A 16,932-nucleotide genomic window follows, 5' to 3' on the forward strand; every position below is an offset into this window, starting at 1 on the left:
ATCGGTATGTTACTTGCCCGAATTTCGATCGTCGGTATCTCAATACCTAGTTCAATCTCGTTTCCGGCAAGTCTCTTTACTCGTTCCGTAATACATCATCCTGCAACTAACTCATTAGTTACAATGCTTGCAAGGCTTATAGTGATGTGCATTACCGAGTGGGCCCAGAGATACCTCTCTCACAATCAGAGTGACAAATCCTAATCTCAAAATACGACAACTCAACAAGTACCTTCGGAGACACCTGTAGAGCACCTTTATAATCACCCAGTTACGTTGTGATGTTTGGTAGCACACAAAGTGTTCCTCCGGTAAACGGGAGTTGCATAATCTCATAGTCATAGGAACATGTATAAGTCATGAAGAAAGCAATAGCAACATACTAAACGATCAAGTGCTAAGCTAACGGAATAGGTCAAGTCAATCACATCATTCTCCTAATGATGTGATCCCGTTAATCAAATGACAACTCATGTCTATGACTAGGAAACATAACCATCTTTGATCAACGAGCTAGTCAAGTAGAGGCATACTAGTGACACTCTGTTTGTCTATGTATTCACACATGTACTAAGTTTCCGGCTAATACAATTCTAGCATGAATAATAAACATTTATCATGATATAAGGAAATATAAATAACAACTTTATTATTGCCTCTAGGGCATATTTCCTTCAGTCTCCCCCTTGCACTAGAGTCAATAATGTAGTTCACATCGTTATGTGATTTAACACCAATGTTTCACATCTTTATGTGATTAGTTCACATCTCCATGTGACTAACACCCAAAGGGTTTACTAGAGTCAATAATCTAGTTCATATCTCTATGTGATTAACACCCAAAGAATGATCGTGTTTTGCTTGTGAGAGAAATTTAGTTAACAGGTCTGCCACATTCAGAGTCGTATGCATTTTGCAAATTTTCTATGTCTACAATGCTTTGCATGGAGCTACTCTAGCTAATTGCTCCCACTTTCGATGAGTGGAGTAATAGTAGTAGATGCAGAATCGTTTCGATCTACTTGTCACGGACGTGATGCCTATATATATGATCATGCCTAGATGTTCTCATAATTATGCACAATTCTACCAATTGCTCAACAGTAATTTGTTCACCCACCGTAGAATACTTATGCTCTTGAGAGAAGCCACTAGTGAAACCTATGACCCCCGGGTCTATTCTCATCATATCAATCTCCATCACTTTTATATTGTTTTGCTATTTACTTTGCTTTTACTTTTTACTTTGCATATTTATATCAAAAATACCAAAAATATTCTATCTATCAGATCTCACTCTCGTAAGTGACCGTGAAGGGCTTGACAACCCCTAATCGCGTTGGTTGCGAGTAGCTATCGCTTTGTGCAGGTACGAGGGACTTGAGCGTGGGCTCCTACTGGATTGATACCTTGATTCTCAAAAACTGAGGGAAATACTTATGCTACTCTGCTGCATCATCCCTTCCTCTTCGGGAAAAACCAACGCAAGCTCAAGACGTAGCAAGAAGGATTTCTGGCGCCGTTGCCGGGGAGTCTACGCAAAAGTCAACATACGAAGTACCCATCACAATCCCTATCTCTCGCATTACATTATTTGCCATTTGCCTCTCGTTTTCCTCTCCCCCCAATTCACCCTTGCCGTTTTATTCGCCCTCTCTCTCTATCCTCCCTCTCTATTTGCCTCTTTTTGTTTGCTTGCTTTTTGTTTGCTCGTGTGTTAGATTGCTTGTTTGTCGTGATGGCTCAAGATGCTACCAAAATTGTGTGACTTCACCAATACCAATAATAATGATTTCCTTAGCACTCCGATTTCTCCTCTTACCGATGCTGAATCTTGTGAAATTAATACTGCTTTGTTGAATCTTGTTATGGAAGATCAATTCACCGGCCTTCCTAGTGAAGATGTCGCTACTCATCTAAATAGCTTCATTGATATATGTGATATGCAAAATAAAAAAGATGTCAATAATGATGTCGTTAAATTGAAGCTATTTCCTTTTTCGCATAGAGATCGTGCTAAAGCTTGGTTTTCGTCTTTGCCTAAGAATAGTATTGATTCATGGAACAAATGCAAAGATGCTTTTATCTCTAAGTATTTTCCTCCCGCTAAGATCATCTCTCTTAGAAACGATATAATAAACTTTAAACAACTTGATCATGAACATGTTGCACAAGCTTGGGAGAGAATGAAATTAATGATACGTAATTTCCCTACTCATGGTTTGAATTTATGGATGATTATACAAAAAAGTTATGCCGGATTGAATTTTGCTTCTAGAAATCTTTTAGATTCGGCCGCAGGAGGCACTTTTATGGAAATCACTTTAGGAGATGCTACTAAACTCCTAGATAATATTATGGTTAATTATTCTCAATGGCATACTGAAAGAACTTCTAATAAAAAAGTGTATGCGATAGAAGAAATTAATGTGTTGAGTGGAAAGATGGATGAACTTATGAAATTATTTGCTACTAAGAGTGTTTCTTCTGATCCTAGTGATATGCCTTTTTCTACTTTGATTGAGAATAAGAATGAATCTATGGATGTGAATTTTGTTGGTAGGAATAATTTTGGTAACAACGCTTATAGAGGGAATTTTAATCCTAGACCATATCCTAGTAATCCTTCTAATAATTATGGGAATTCCTACAACAACTCTTATGGAAATTATAATAAGATGCCCTCTGATTTTGAATCTAATATTAAAGAATTTATTTCTTTGCAAAAGAATTTTAATGCTATGATTGAACTAAAATTGCTTAAGATTGATGATTTGGCTAGGAACATTGATAGAATTGCTCTTGATGTTGATGCTTTGAAACTTAGATCTATTCCACCTAAGCATGATATTAATGAGTCTCTAAAAGCCATGAGAATTTCAATTGATGAGTGTAAAGAAAGAACCGCTAGGATGCGTGCTTCCAAAGATGCCTTTATTAAAGCGTGTTCTTCTAATTCCTATGAAAATCAAGATGAAGATCTAAAAGTTATTGATGTGTCTCCTATTAAATCTTTATTTTGCAATATGAATCTTGATGAAACTGAATATGATCTTCCTTTACCTAGAAGGCGTTCTAAAAATTCGGAGTGTTTAGATCTTAATGATGAAATTGATGAAAGTGGGATGGAAAGAAATAAAAATATAGATGTTGCTAAACCCACTATATTGGATTTCAAGGAATTTAATTATGAAAATTGCTCTTTGATTGATTGTATTTCCTTGTTGCAATCCGTGCTAAATTCTCCACATGCTTATAGTCGAAATAAAGCCTTCACCGAACATATTGTTGATGCCGTGATGCAATCTTATGAAGAAAAACTTGAGTTGAGAGTTTCTATCCCTAGAAAACTCTATGACGAGTGGGAACCAACTATTAAAATTAAAATTAAAGATTTTGAGTTTTATGCTTTGTGTGATTTGGGTGCTAGTGTCTCTACTATTTCCAAGACTTTGTGTGATTTACTAGATTTCCGTAATTTTGATGATTGCTCTCTAAACTTGCATCTTGCGGATTCCACTATTAAGAAACCTATGGGAAGAATTAATGATGTTCTTATTTTTGCAAATAGGAATTATGTGCCTGTAGATTTCATTGTTCTATATAGATTGCAATCCTTCTTGCCCTATTATTCTTGGTAGACCTTTCCTTAGAACGGTTGGTGCGATTATTGATATGAAGGAAGGGAATATTAGATTTCAATTTCCATTAAAAAGGGCATGGAACACTTTACAAGAAAGAAAATAAAATTACCTTATGAAACTATCATGATAGCCACTTATGGATTGCCTACCAAAGATGGCAATACTTAGATCTATTCTTGCTTGTTATGCCTAGCTAGGGGCGTTAAACGATAGCGCTTGTTGGGAGGAAACCCAATTTTATTTTTATTCCTTGCTTTTTGCTCCTGTTTAGTAATAAATAAATTATTTAGCCTGTGTTTTGGTCGTGTTTTTTTTTGTGTTTAATTAGTGTTTGTGCCAAGTAGAACTGTTGGGAAGACTTGGGGAAAGTCTTGTTGAACTTGCTCTAAAAAACAGAAACTTTAGCGCTCACGAGAACTGCTGTAATTTTTATTTGAAGAGTGATATTTAGTTAATTATTTTTGAAGATGATTAATAGATAAATTCCTCACGTCCAGAAATTTATTTTAGAATTTTTGGGGCTCCAGATCTTGCGCTAGCTACAGATTACTACAGACTGTTCTGTTTTTGACAGATTCTTGTTTTCGTGTGTTGTTTGCTTATTTTGATGAATCTATGGCTAGTAAAATAGTTTATAATCCATAGAGAAGTTGGAATAAAGTAGGTTTAACACCAATATAAATAAAGAATGAGTTTATTACAGTACCTTGAAGTGGTCTTTTGTTTTCTTTCGCTAACGGAGCTCACGAGTTTTCTATCTTGAGTTTTGTGTTGTGAAGTTTTCAAGTTTTGGGTGAATTCTTTTGATGGATCATGGATCAAGGAGTGGCAAGAACCTAAGCTTGGGGATGCCCATGGCACCCCCAAGATAATCCAAGGACACCAAAAAGTAAAAGCTTGGGGATGCCCCGGAAGGCATCCCATCTTTTCGTCCACTTCCATCATTAATTTACTTGGAGTTATATTTTTATTCACCAACATGATATGTGTTATGCTTGGAGCGTCTTGTATTATTTGTGTCTTTATTTGTTAGTATTCCACAATCATCCTTGCTGTACACACCTTTTGAGAGAGTCATACATGAATTAAAATTTGATAGAATACTCTATGTGCTTCACTTATATGTTTTGAGCTAGATAATTTTGCTCTATGTGCTTCACTTATATCCTTTGAGCTAGATAATTTTGCTCTATGTGCTTCACTTATATCTTTTGAGCGTTATAATTTTGCTTTATGTGCTTCACCTAGATCTTTTAGAGCATGGTGGTGGATTTGTTTTAAAGAAACTATTGATCTCTCATGCTCCACTTAAATTAATTTGAGAGTCTCTTAATAGCATGGTAATTTGCCTAATAATAATATGCTTGGTATTCAAGATTTGTGAAACTTTCTTTTGAGTGTGTTGAATACTAAGAAAAGATTGAAGCATGATAATTGTTTTGAGATATGGAGGTGATAATATTAAAGTCATGCTAGTTGAGTAGTTGTGAATTTAAAGAATACTTGTGTTGAAGTTTGTGATTCCCGTAGCATACACGTATGGTGAACCGTTATGTGATGAAGTCGGAGCATGATATATTTATTGATTGCCTTCCTTATGAGTGGCGGTCGGGGACGAGCGATGGTCTTTTCCTACCAATCTATCCCCTAGGAGCATGCGCGTAATACTTTGCTTTGATAACTTCTAAATTTTTGCAATAAGTATATGAGTTCTTTATGACTAATGTTGAGTCCATGGATTATACACACTCTCACCCTTCCACCCTTGCTAGCCTCTCTAATACCTCACCACTTTCGTCGTTATCATACACCTACCATATACCTTCCTCAAAACAGCCACTATACCTACCTATTATGGCATTTTCCATAGCCATTCCGAGATATATTGCCATGCAACTTTCCACCATCTAGTTCATCATGACACATCCATCATTGTCATATTGCTTAGCATGATCATGTCGTTGACATAGTATTTGTGGCAAAGCCACCGTTCATAATTCTTTCATACTTGTCACTCTTGATTCATTGCATATCCCGGTACACCGCCGGAGGCATTCACATAGAGTCATACTTTGTTTTAGTATCGAGTTGTAATCATTGAGTTGTAAATAAATAGAAGTGTGATGATCATCATTCAATAGAGCATTGTCCCAAAAAAAGAGAAAGGCCAAAGAAAAAAAAGAAGGCCCAAAAAAAGGGGCAATGCTACTATCCTTTTTTCCACACTTGTGCTTCAAAGTAGCACCATGATATAGCAAGTCTCATATATTGTGCTTCAAAGTAGCACCATGTTATTCATATAGAGAGTCTCATATGTTGTCACTTTCATATACTAGTGGGAATTTTACGTTATAGAACTTGGCTTGTATATTCCAATGATAGGTTTCCTCAAATTGCCCTAGGTCTTCGTGAGCAAGCAAGTTGGATGCACACCCACTAGTTTATTTTGTTGAGCTTTCATACATTTATAGCTCTAGTGCATCCGTTGCATGGCAATCCCTACTCACTCACATTGATATCTATTGATGGGCATCTCCATAGCCCGCTGATATGCCTAGTCGATGTGAGACTATCTTCTCCTTTTTGTCTTCTCCACAACCACCATTCTATTCCACCTATAATGCTATATCCATGGCTCACGCTCATGTATTGCGTGAAGATTGAAAAAGTTAGAGTATGAAACAATTGCTTGGCTTGTCATCGGGGTTGTGCATGATTTAAATACTTTGTGTGGGGAAGATGGAGCATAGCCAGACTATATGATTTTGTAGAGATAACTTTCTTTGGCCATCTTATTTTGAGAAGACATAATTGCTTTGTTAGTATGCTTGAAGTATTATTATTTTCTATGTCAATATAAACTTTTGTCTTGAATCCTTCTAATCTGAATATTCATACCACAATTAAGAAGATTTGCATTGAAATTATGCCAAGTAGCACTCCGCATCAAAAATTCTCTTTTTATCATTTACCTACTCGAGGACGAGCAGGAATTAAGCTTGGGGATGCCTGATACGTCTCCAATGTATCTATAATTTTTGATTGCTCCATGCTATATTATCTATTGTTTTGGACTATATTGGGCTTTATTTTACACTTTTATATTATTTTTGGGACTAACCTATTAACCGGAGGCCCAACCCAGAATTGTTGTTTTTTTTGCCTATTTCAGTGTTTCGGATAAATAGAATATCAAACGGAGTCCAAACGGAATAAAATCTTCGGAAACATGATTTTCTCACCGAACGTGATCCAGGAGACTTGGGCCCTACTGCAAGGGATCAAAGAGGTGGTCACGAGGGTGGGGGGTGTGCCCCCCTGCCTCGTGGGCCCCTCGGTGCTCCACCGACGTACTCCTTCCTCCTATATATACACACGTACCCCTAAACGATCAGAACAGGAGCCAAAACCCTAATTCCACCGCCGCAACTTTCTGTATCCACGAGATCCCATCTTGGGGCCTATTCCGGAGCTCCGCCAGAAGAGGGCCGTCATCACAGAGGGCTTCTACATCATCCTAGCCCCTCCGATGAAGTGTGAGTAGTTTACCTCAGACCTTCGGGTCCATAGTTAGTAGCTAGATGGCTTCTTCTCTCTCTTTGAATCTCAATACAAAGTTCTCCCCCTCTTTCATGGAGATCTATTCGATGTAATCTTCTTTTTGGGGTGTGTTTGTTGAGACCGATGAATTGTGGGTTTATGATCAAGTCTATCTATGAATAATATTTGAATCTTCTCTGAATTCTTTTATGCATGATTGGTTATCTTTGCAAGTCTTTTCGAATTATCCGTCTGGTTTGGCCAACTAGATTGGTAGTTCTTGCCATGGGAGAAGTGCTTAGCTTTGGGTTCGATCTTGCGGTGTCCTTACCCAGTGACAGAAGGGGCAGCAAGGCACGTATTGTATCGTTGCCATCGAGGATAACACGATGGGGTTTATTTCATATTGCATGAATTTATCTCTCTACATCATGTCATCTTGCTTAAGGCGTTACTCTGTTTTTAACTTAATACTCTAGATGCATGCTGGATAGCGGTCGATGGGTGGAGTAATAGTAGTAGATGCAGAATCGTTTCGATCTACTTGTCACGGACTGATGCCTATATACATGATCATGCCTAGATATTCTCATAATTATGCACAATTTTATCAATTGCTCAACAGTAATTTGTTCACCCACCGTAGAATACTTATGCTCTTGAGAGAAGCCACTAGTGAAACCTATGGCCCCCGGGTCTATTCTCATCATATCAATCTCCATCACTTTTATATTGTTTTGCTATTTACTTTGCTTTTACTTTTTACTTTGCATCTTTATATCAAAAATACCAAAAATATTCTATCTATCAGTTCTCACTCTCGTAAGTGACCGTGAAGGGCTTGACAACCCCTAATCGCGTTGGTTGTGAGTAGCTATCGCTTTGTGCAGGTACGAGGGACTTGAGCGTGGGCTCCTACTGGATTGATACCTTGGTTCTCAAAAACTGAGGGAAATACTTACGCTACTCTGCTGCATCATCCCTTCCTCTTCGGGGAAACCAACGCAAGCTCAAGACGTAGCATACCCTCTTGCCAAACTTATGGTGAGGTACACAATAGGTCTGGTACATAGCATGGCATACTTTATAGAACCTATGACTGAAGCATAGGGAATGACTTTTCATTCTCTTTCTATTTTCTATTTTCTGTCTTTACTCAACTTCACACCTTGCAACACAGGCAAGAACTCCTTCTTTGACTATTTTATTTTTGAACTACTTAAAAATCTTGTCAAGGTATGTACTCATTGAAAATATATCAAGCGTCTTGATCTATCTCTATAGATCTTGATGATCAATATGTAAGTAGCTTCACCAAGGTCTTTCTTTGAAATAAATCCTTTCAGACACTCCTTTATGCTTTCCAGAAAATTCTGCATTATTTTCGATCAACAATATGTCATTCACTTATACTTATCAGAAATGTTGTAGTGCTCCTACTCACTTTCTTGTAAATACAGGCTTCACAGCAAGTCTGTATAAAACAATATGCTTTGATCACTTTATCAAAGCATATATCCCAACTCCGAGATGCTTGCACCAGTCCATAGATGGATCATTGGAGCTTGCTCACTTTGTTAACACCTTTAGGATCGACAAAACCTTCTGGTTGCATCATATACAACTGTTCTTTGAGAAATCCATTAAGGAATGCAGTTTTGCATCCATTTGCCAGATTTCATAAAATGCGGCAACTGCTAACATGATTCGGACAGACTTTCAAGCATCGATACGAGTGAGAAAATCTCATCATAGTTAACACCTTGAACTTGTCAAAAACATTTTGCGACAATTCGAGCTTTGTAGATAGTAACACTACTATTGGCATCTGTCTTCCTCTTGAAGATCCATTTATTCTCAATGACTCACCGATCAACGGGCAAGTCAATCAAAGTCCATACTTTGTTCTCATACATGGATCCCATCTCAGATTTCATGGCCTCAAGCCATTTTGCGGAATCTGGGCTCATCATCGCTTCCAAATAGTTTGTAGGTTCGTCATGGTCTAGAACATGACTTCCAAAACAGGATTACCGCACCACACTGGTGCGGATCGTACTCTGCTTGACCTACGAGGTTCGGTAGTAACTTGATCTAAAGTTTCATGATCATCATCATTAGCTTCCTCACTAATTGGTGTAGGAATCACTGGAACTGATTTCTATGATGAACTACTTTCCAATTCGGGAGAAGGTACAATTACCTTATCAAGTTCCACTTTACTCCCACTCACTTCTTCGAGAGAAACTCCTTCTCTAGAAAGGATCCATTCTTAGCAACAAATGTCTTGCCTTTGGATCTGTGATAGAAGGTGTACCGAACAGTTTCTTTTGGGTATCCTATGAAGACGCACTTTTCCGATTTAGGTTTGTTCTTACCTGGCTGAAACTTTTTCACATAAGCATCACAACCCCAAACTTTAAGAAACGATAGCTTAAGTTTCTAGCCAAACCATAGTTCATACGGTGTCATCTCAACGGATTTAGATGGTGCCCTATTTAATGTGAATGCAGTTGTCTCTAATGCATAACCCCAAAACAATAGCGGTAAATCAGTAAGAGACGTCATAGATCGCACCATATCTAGTAAAGTGCGATTACGACGTTCGGACACACCATTATGATGTGGTGTTCCAGGTGGCGGGAGTTGCGATACTATTCCGCATTGTTTCAAATGAAGACCAAACTCGTAACTCAAATTTTCTCCTCCACGATCAGATCGTAGAAACTTTATTTTCTTGTTACGATGATTTTCCACTTCACTCTAAAATTCTTTGAACTTTTCAAATGTTTCAGACTTATGTTTCTGAAGGAAATATGCCCTAGAGGCAATAATAAAGTTATTATTTATTTCCTTATATCATGATAAATGTTTATTATTCATGCTAGAATTGGATTAACCGGAAACGTAATACATGTGTGAATACATAGACAAACAGAGTGTCACTAGTATGCCTCTACTTGACTAGCTCGTTGATTGAAGATGGTTATGTTTCCTAACCATAGACATGAGTTGTCATTTGATTAACGGGATCACATCATTAGGAGAATGATGTGATTGACTTGACCCATTCCGTTAGCTTAGCACTTGATCGTTTAGTTTGTTGCTATTGCTTTCTTCATAACTTATACATGTTCCTGTGACTATGAGATTATGCAACTCCCGTTTACCGGAGGAACACTTTGTGTGCCACCAAACGTCACAACATAACTGGGTGATTATAAAGGTGCTCTACAGGTGTCTCCGAAGGTACTTGTTGGGTTGGCATATTTAGAGATTAGGATTTGTCACTCCGATTGTCGGAGAGGTATCTCTGGGCTCACTCGGGAATGCACATCACTTAAGCCTTGCAAGCATTGCAACTAATGAGTTAGTTGCGGAATGATGTATTCCGGAATGAGTAAAGAGACTTGCCGGTAACGAGATTGAACTAGGTATTGGAATACCGACGATCGAATCTCGGGCAAGTAACATACCGATGACAAAGGGAACAACGTATGTTGTTATGCGGTTTGACTGATAAAGATCTTCATAGAATATGTAGGAACCAATATGAGCATCCAGGTTCCGCTATTGGTTATTGACCGGAGACGTGTCTCGGTCATGTCTACATAGTTCTCGAACCTATAGGGTCTGCACGCTTAAAGTTCGGTGACGATCATAATTAGGGTTTTTGTGTTTTGATGTACCGAAGGTTGTTCGGAATCCCGGATGTGATCACGGACATGACGAGGAGTCTCGAAATGGTCGAGACATAAAGATTGATATATTGGAACCCTATATTTGGATATCGGAATCGTTCCGGGTGAAATCGGGATTTTAACGGAGTACCGGGGGGGTACCGGAACCCCCCCGGGGGTTAATGGGCCTACATGGGCCCTAAGGGAGAAGAGGAGGGCCGGCCAGGGCAGGCCGCATGCCCCTCCCCCTAGTCCGAATAGGACAAGGAAGAGGGGGGCGCCCCCCTTTCCTCTTTCCCCCTTCCCCTTTCCTTCTCCAACAAGGCAAGAGGGGGGAGTCCTACTCCCGGTGGGAGTAGGACTCCTCCAGGCGCACCCCTAGGGGCCGGCCGCACCTCCCCCTCCCTCCTTTATATATGGGGGCAGGGGGCACCCCATGACACACAAGTTGATCTTCGTGATCGTTCCTTAGCCGTGTGCGATGCCCCCTTCCACCATATTCCACATCGGTCATATCGTAGCGGTGCTTAGGCGAAGCCCTGCGTCGGTAGAACATCATCACCGCCATCACGCCGTCGTGCTGACGAAACTCTCCCTCAACACTTGGCTGGATCGGAGCTCGAGGGATGTCACCGAGTTGAACGTGTGCAGAACTCGGAGGTGCCGTACGTTCGGTACTTGGATCGGTCAGATCGGGAAGACGTACGACTACTTCCTCTACGTTGTGTCAACGCTTCCGTTGCCGGTCTACGAGGGTACGTAGACATCACTCTCCCCTCTCGTTGCTATGCATCACCATGATCTTGCGTGTGCGTAGGAATTTTTTTGAAATTACTACGTTCCCCAACAGTGGCATCCGAGCCAGGTTTTATGTGTTGATGTTATGCACGAGTAGAACACAAGTGAGTTGTCGGCGATATAAGTCATACTACTTACCAGCATGTCATACTTTGGTTCGGCGGTATTGTTGGATGAACTGGCCCGGACCGACATTACGCGTACGCTTACGCGAGACTGGTTTCATCGCCGTGCTTTGCACACAGGTGGCTGGCGGGTGTGAGTTTCTCCAACTTTAGTTGAACCGAGTGTGGCTACGCCCGGTCCTTGCGAAGGTTAAAACAGCACCAACTTGACAAACTATCGTTGTGGTTTTGATGCGTAGGTAAGAACGGTTCTTGCTAAGCCCGTAGCAGCCACGTAAAACTTGCAACAACAAAGTAGAGGACGTCTAACTTGTTTTTGCAGGGCATGTTGTGATGTGATATGATCAAGACATGATGCTATATTTTATTGTATGAGATGATCATGTTTTGTAACCGAGTTATCAGCAACTGGCAGGAGCCATATGGTAGTCGCTTTATTGTATGCAATGAAATCACCCTGTAATGCTTTACTTTATCAGTAAGCGGTAGCGATAGTCGTTGAAGCATAAGATTGGCAAGGCGACAACGATGCTACGATGGTGATCAAGGTGTCGCGCCGGTGACGATGGTGATCATGATGGTACTTCGGAGATGGAGATCACAAGTACAAGATGATGATGGCCATATCATATCACTTATATTGATTGCATGTGATGTTTATCTTTTATGCATCTTATCTTGCTTTGATTGATGGTAGCATTATAAGATGATCTCTCACTAAATTTCAAGATAAAAGTGTTCCCCCTGAGTATGCACCGTTGCCAAAGTTTGTCGTGCCCAGACACCACGTGATGATCGGGTGTGATAAGCTCTACGTCCATCTACAACGGGTGCAAGCCAGTTTTGCACACGCGGTCCTGAGTATTTTGCGTGTGCAAAACTGGCTTGCACCCGTTGTAGATGGACGTAGAGCTTATCACACCCGATCATCACGTGGTGTCTGGGCACGACGAACTTTGGCAACGGTGCATACTCAGGGGGAACACTTTTATCTTGAAATTTAGTGAGAGATCATCTTATAATGCTACCATCAATCAAAGCAAGATAAGATGCATAAAAGATAAACATCACATGCAATCAATATAAGTGATATGATATGGCCATCATCATCTTGTACTTGTGATCTCCATCTCCGAAGTACCGTCATGATCACCATCGTCACCGGCGCGACACCTTGATCACCATCGTAGCATCGTTGTCGTCTTGCCAATCTTATGCTTCAATGACTATCGCTACCGCTTACTGATAAAGTAAAGCATTACAGGGTGATTTCATTGCATACAATAAAGCGACTACCATATGGCTCCTACCAGTTGCTGATAACTCGGTTACAAAACATGATCATCTCATACAATAAAACATAGCATCACGTCTTGACCATATCACATCACAACATGCCCTGCAAAAACAAGTTAGACGTCCTCTACTTTGTTGTTGCAAGTTTTGCGTGGCTGCTACGGGTTGAGCAAGAACCGTTCTTACCTACGCATCAAAACCACAACGATAGTTTGTCAAGTTAGTGTTGTTTTAACCTTCTCAAGGAACGGGCGTAGCCACACTCGGTTCAACTAAAGTTAGAGAAACTGACACCCGTCAGCCACCTGTGTGCAAAGCACGTTGGTAGAACCAGTCTCGCGTAAGTGTACGTGTAATGTCGGTCCGGACCGCTTCATCCAACAATACCGCCGAACCAAAGTGTGACATGCTGGTAAGCAGTATGACTTGTATCGCCCATAACTCACTTGTGTTCTACTCATGCATATAACATCTACGCATAAAACCTGGCTCTGATATCATTGTTGGAGAACGTAGTAATTTCAAATTTTCCTACACACACACAGGATCATGGTGATGCATAGCAACGAGAGGGGAGAGTTGTTGGGGATCGTAGCAGAAATTTAAAATTTTCTACGCATCACCAAGATCAATCTATGGAGTAATCTAGCAACGAGGGGAAGGGGAGTGCATCTACATACCCTTGTAGATCGCTAAGCGGAAGCGTTGTAAGAACGCGGATGAGGTAGTCGTACTCGTGGCGATTCAGATCACGGTCGATTCCGATCTAAGCGCCGAACAACGGCGCCTCCGTGTTCAACACACATGCAGCCCGGTGACGTCTCCCACACCTTGATCCAGCATGGGGAGAAGGAGAGGTTGGGGAAGACTCCGTCCAGCAGCAGCACGACAGCGTGGTAATGGTGGAGGAGCGCGGGACTCCAGTAGGGCTTCGCCAAGCACTACGAGGGACGAGGAGGAAGAGAGGTAGGGCTGCACCAAGATTGAGATCAAATCATGTGTTGGGCAGCCCCCAATACCTCAAGTATATATACGGGGAGGGGAGGGGTTGCGCCCCCTTCTAGGCTTCCCTACCTAGGGGGGCGGCAGCCCTAAATGCCATCTAGGGTGGCGGCCAAAGGGGAGAGGGGGCACACGAGAGTGGGCCCTAGGGCCCATCTACCCTAGGGTTTGCCCCCTTCCCTCTTGGAGGCACCTTGGGCCTTGGTGGGAGGCGCCCCAGCCCACCTAGGGGCTGATCCCTTCCCACAGTTGGCCCACGTAGGCCTCCGGGGCTGGTGGCCCCTTCCGGTGGACCCCCGGACCCTTCCGGTGGTCCCGGTACATTACCGATGATGCCCGGAACACTTCCGGTGGCCAAATCCTCACTTCCTATATATCAATTTTTACCTCCGGACCATTCCGGAACTCCTCATGGCGTCCGGGATCTCATCCGGGACTCCGAACAACATTCGGTAACCGCGTACATACTTTCCCTATAACTCTAGTGTCATCGAACCTTAAGTGTGTAGACCCTACGGGCTCGGGAATCATGCAGACATGACCGAGACATCTCTCTGGTCAATAAAAAACAGCGGGATCTGGATACCCATGTTGGCTCCCAAATGTTCCACGATGATCTCACCGGATGAACCATGATGTCAAGGATTCAATCAATCCCATATACAAGTCCCTTTGTCTAGCGGTATAGTACTTGCCCGAGATTCGATCGTCGGTATCCCGATACCTTGTTCAATCTCGTTACCGGCAAGTCTCTTTACTCATTCCGTAACACATCATCCCGTGATAAACTTCTTGGTCACATTGTGCACATTATGATGATGTCCTACCGAGTGGGCCCAGAGATACCTCTCCATTTACACAGAGTGACAAATCCCAGTCTCGATTCGTGCCAACCCAACAGACACTTTCGAAGATACCCATAGTGCACCTTTATAGCCACCCAGTTACGTTGTGGCGTTTGGTACACCCAAAGCATTCCAATGGTATCCAGGAGTTGCACAATCTCATGGTCTAAGGAAATGATACTTGACATTAGAAAAGCTTTAGCAGACGAACTATACGATCTTGTGCTAGGCTTAGGATTGGGTCTTGTCCATCACATCATTCTCCTAATGATGTGATCCCGTTATCAATGACATCCAATGTCCATGGTCAGGAAACCATGACCATCTGTTGATCAACGAGCTAGTCAACTAGAGGCTTACTAGGGACATGTTGTGGTCTATGTATTCACACATGTATTACGGTTTTCGGTTAATACAATTATAGCATGAACAATAGACAATTATCATGAACAAAGAATACAATAATAACCATTTTATTATTGCCTCTAGGGCATATTTCCAACAGTCTCCCACTTGCACTAGAGTCAATAATCTAGTTCACATCACTATGTGATTGTAATGAATCCAACACCCATGGGGTTTGTTCATATCCTGCTTGTGAGAGAGGTTTATTAGTCAATGAGTCTGAACCTTTCAGATCCATGTGTGCATTACAAATCTCTATGTCATCTTGTAGATGCAGCTACCACGCACTGCTTGGAGCTATTCCAAATAACTGTTCTACTATACGAATCCGGTTTACTACTTAGAGTCATCCGGATTAGTGTCAAAGTGTGCATCGACGTAACCCTTTACGACGAACTCTTTTACCACCTCCATAATCGAGAAAATTCCTTAGTCCACTAGTTACTAAGGATAAGTTCGACCGCTGTCGTGTGATCCATTCCTGGATCACTCTTGTACTCCTTAACTGACTCATGGCAAGGCACACTTCAGGTGCGGTACACAACATAGCATACTGTAGAACCTACGTCTAAAGCATAGGGGACGACCTTCGTCCTTTCTCTCTCTTCTGCCGTGGTCAGGTCTTGAGTCTTACTCAATACTCACACCTTGTAACACAGCTAAGAACTCCTTCTTTGCTGATCTATTTTGAACTCCTTCAAAATCTTGTCACGGTATGTATTCATTCGAAAGTACTATTAAGCGTTTTTGATCTATCCTTATAGATCTTGATGCTCAATGTTCAAGTAGCTTAATCCACATTTTCCATTGAAAAACACTTTTCAAATAACCATGCATGCTTTCCAGAAATTCTACATCATTTTTGATCAACAATATGTTAACAACATATACTCATCAAAAATTCTATAGTGCTCCCACTCACTTCTTTGGAAATACAAGTTTCTCATAAACTTTGTATAAACCCAAAATCTTTGATCATCTCATCAAAGTGTACATTCCAACTCCAAGATGCTTACTCCAGTCCTTAGAAGGATTGCTGGAGCTTTTCATACTTGTCAGCATCTTTCAGGATTGACAAAACCTTCTGGTTGTATCACATACAACCTTTCCTCAAGAAAATCGTCAAGGAAACAATATTTTGACATCCTATCTGCAAGATTTCATAAATAATGCAGTAACTGCTAACATAATTCCAACAGACTCTTAGTCAACTCCTTGAACTTGTCGGGAAACATCTTAACAACAAGTTGAGCTTTCTTAATGGTGACACTTACCATCATTGTTCGTCTTCCTTTTAAAATTCATCTGCACCCAACAGCCTTACGACCATCAAGTAGTTCTTTCAAAGTCTATACTTTGTTTTATACATGGATCCTCTCTCGAATTTTATGGCCTCGAGCCATTCGTTGGAATCCGGGCCCACCATCGCTCCCCCATAGCTCGTAGGTTCATTGTTGTCTAACAACATGACTTCCAAGACAGGATTACGTACCACTCTGAAGTAGTACACATCCTTGTCGACCTATGAGGTTTGGTAGTGACTTGATCCGAAGTTTCATGATCACTATCATAAGCTTCCACTTCAATTGGTGTAGGT

The sequence above is a fragment of the Triticum dicoccoides genome, chromosome 3A (genome assembly GCF_002162155.2).
Source record: "Triticum dicoccoides isolate Atlit2015 ecotype Zavitan chromosome 3A, WEW_v2.0, whole genome shotgun sequence".
In the NCBI taxonomy this organism is placed as follows: Eukaryota; Viridiplantae; Streptophyta; class Magnoliopsida; order Poales; family Poaceae; genus Triticum; species Triticum dicoccoides.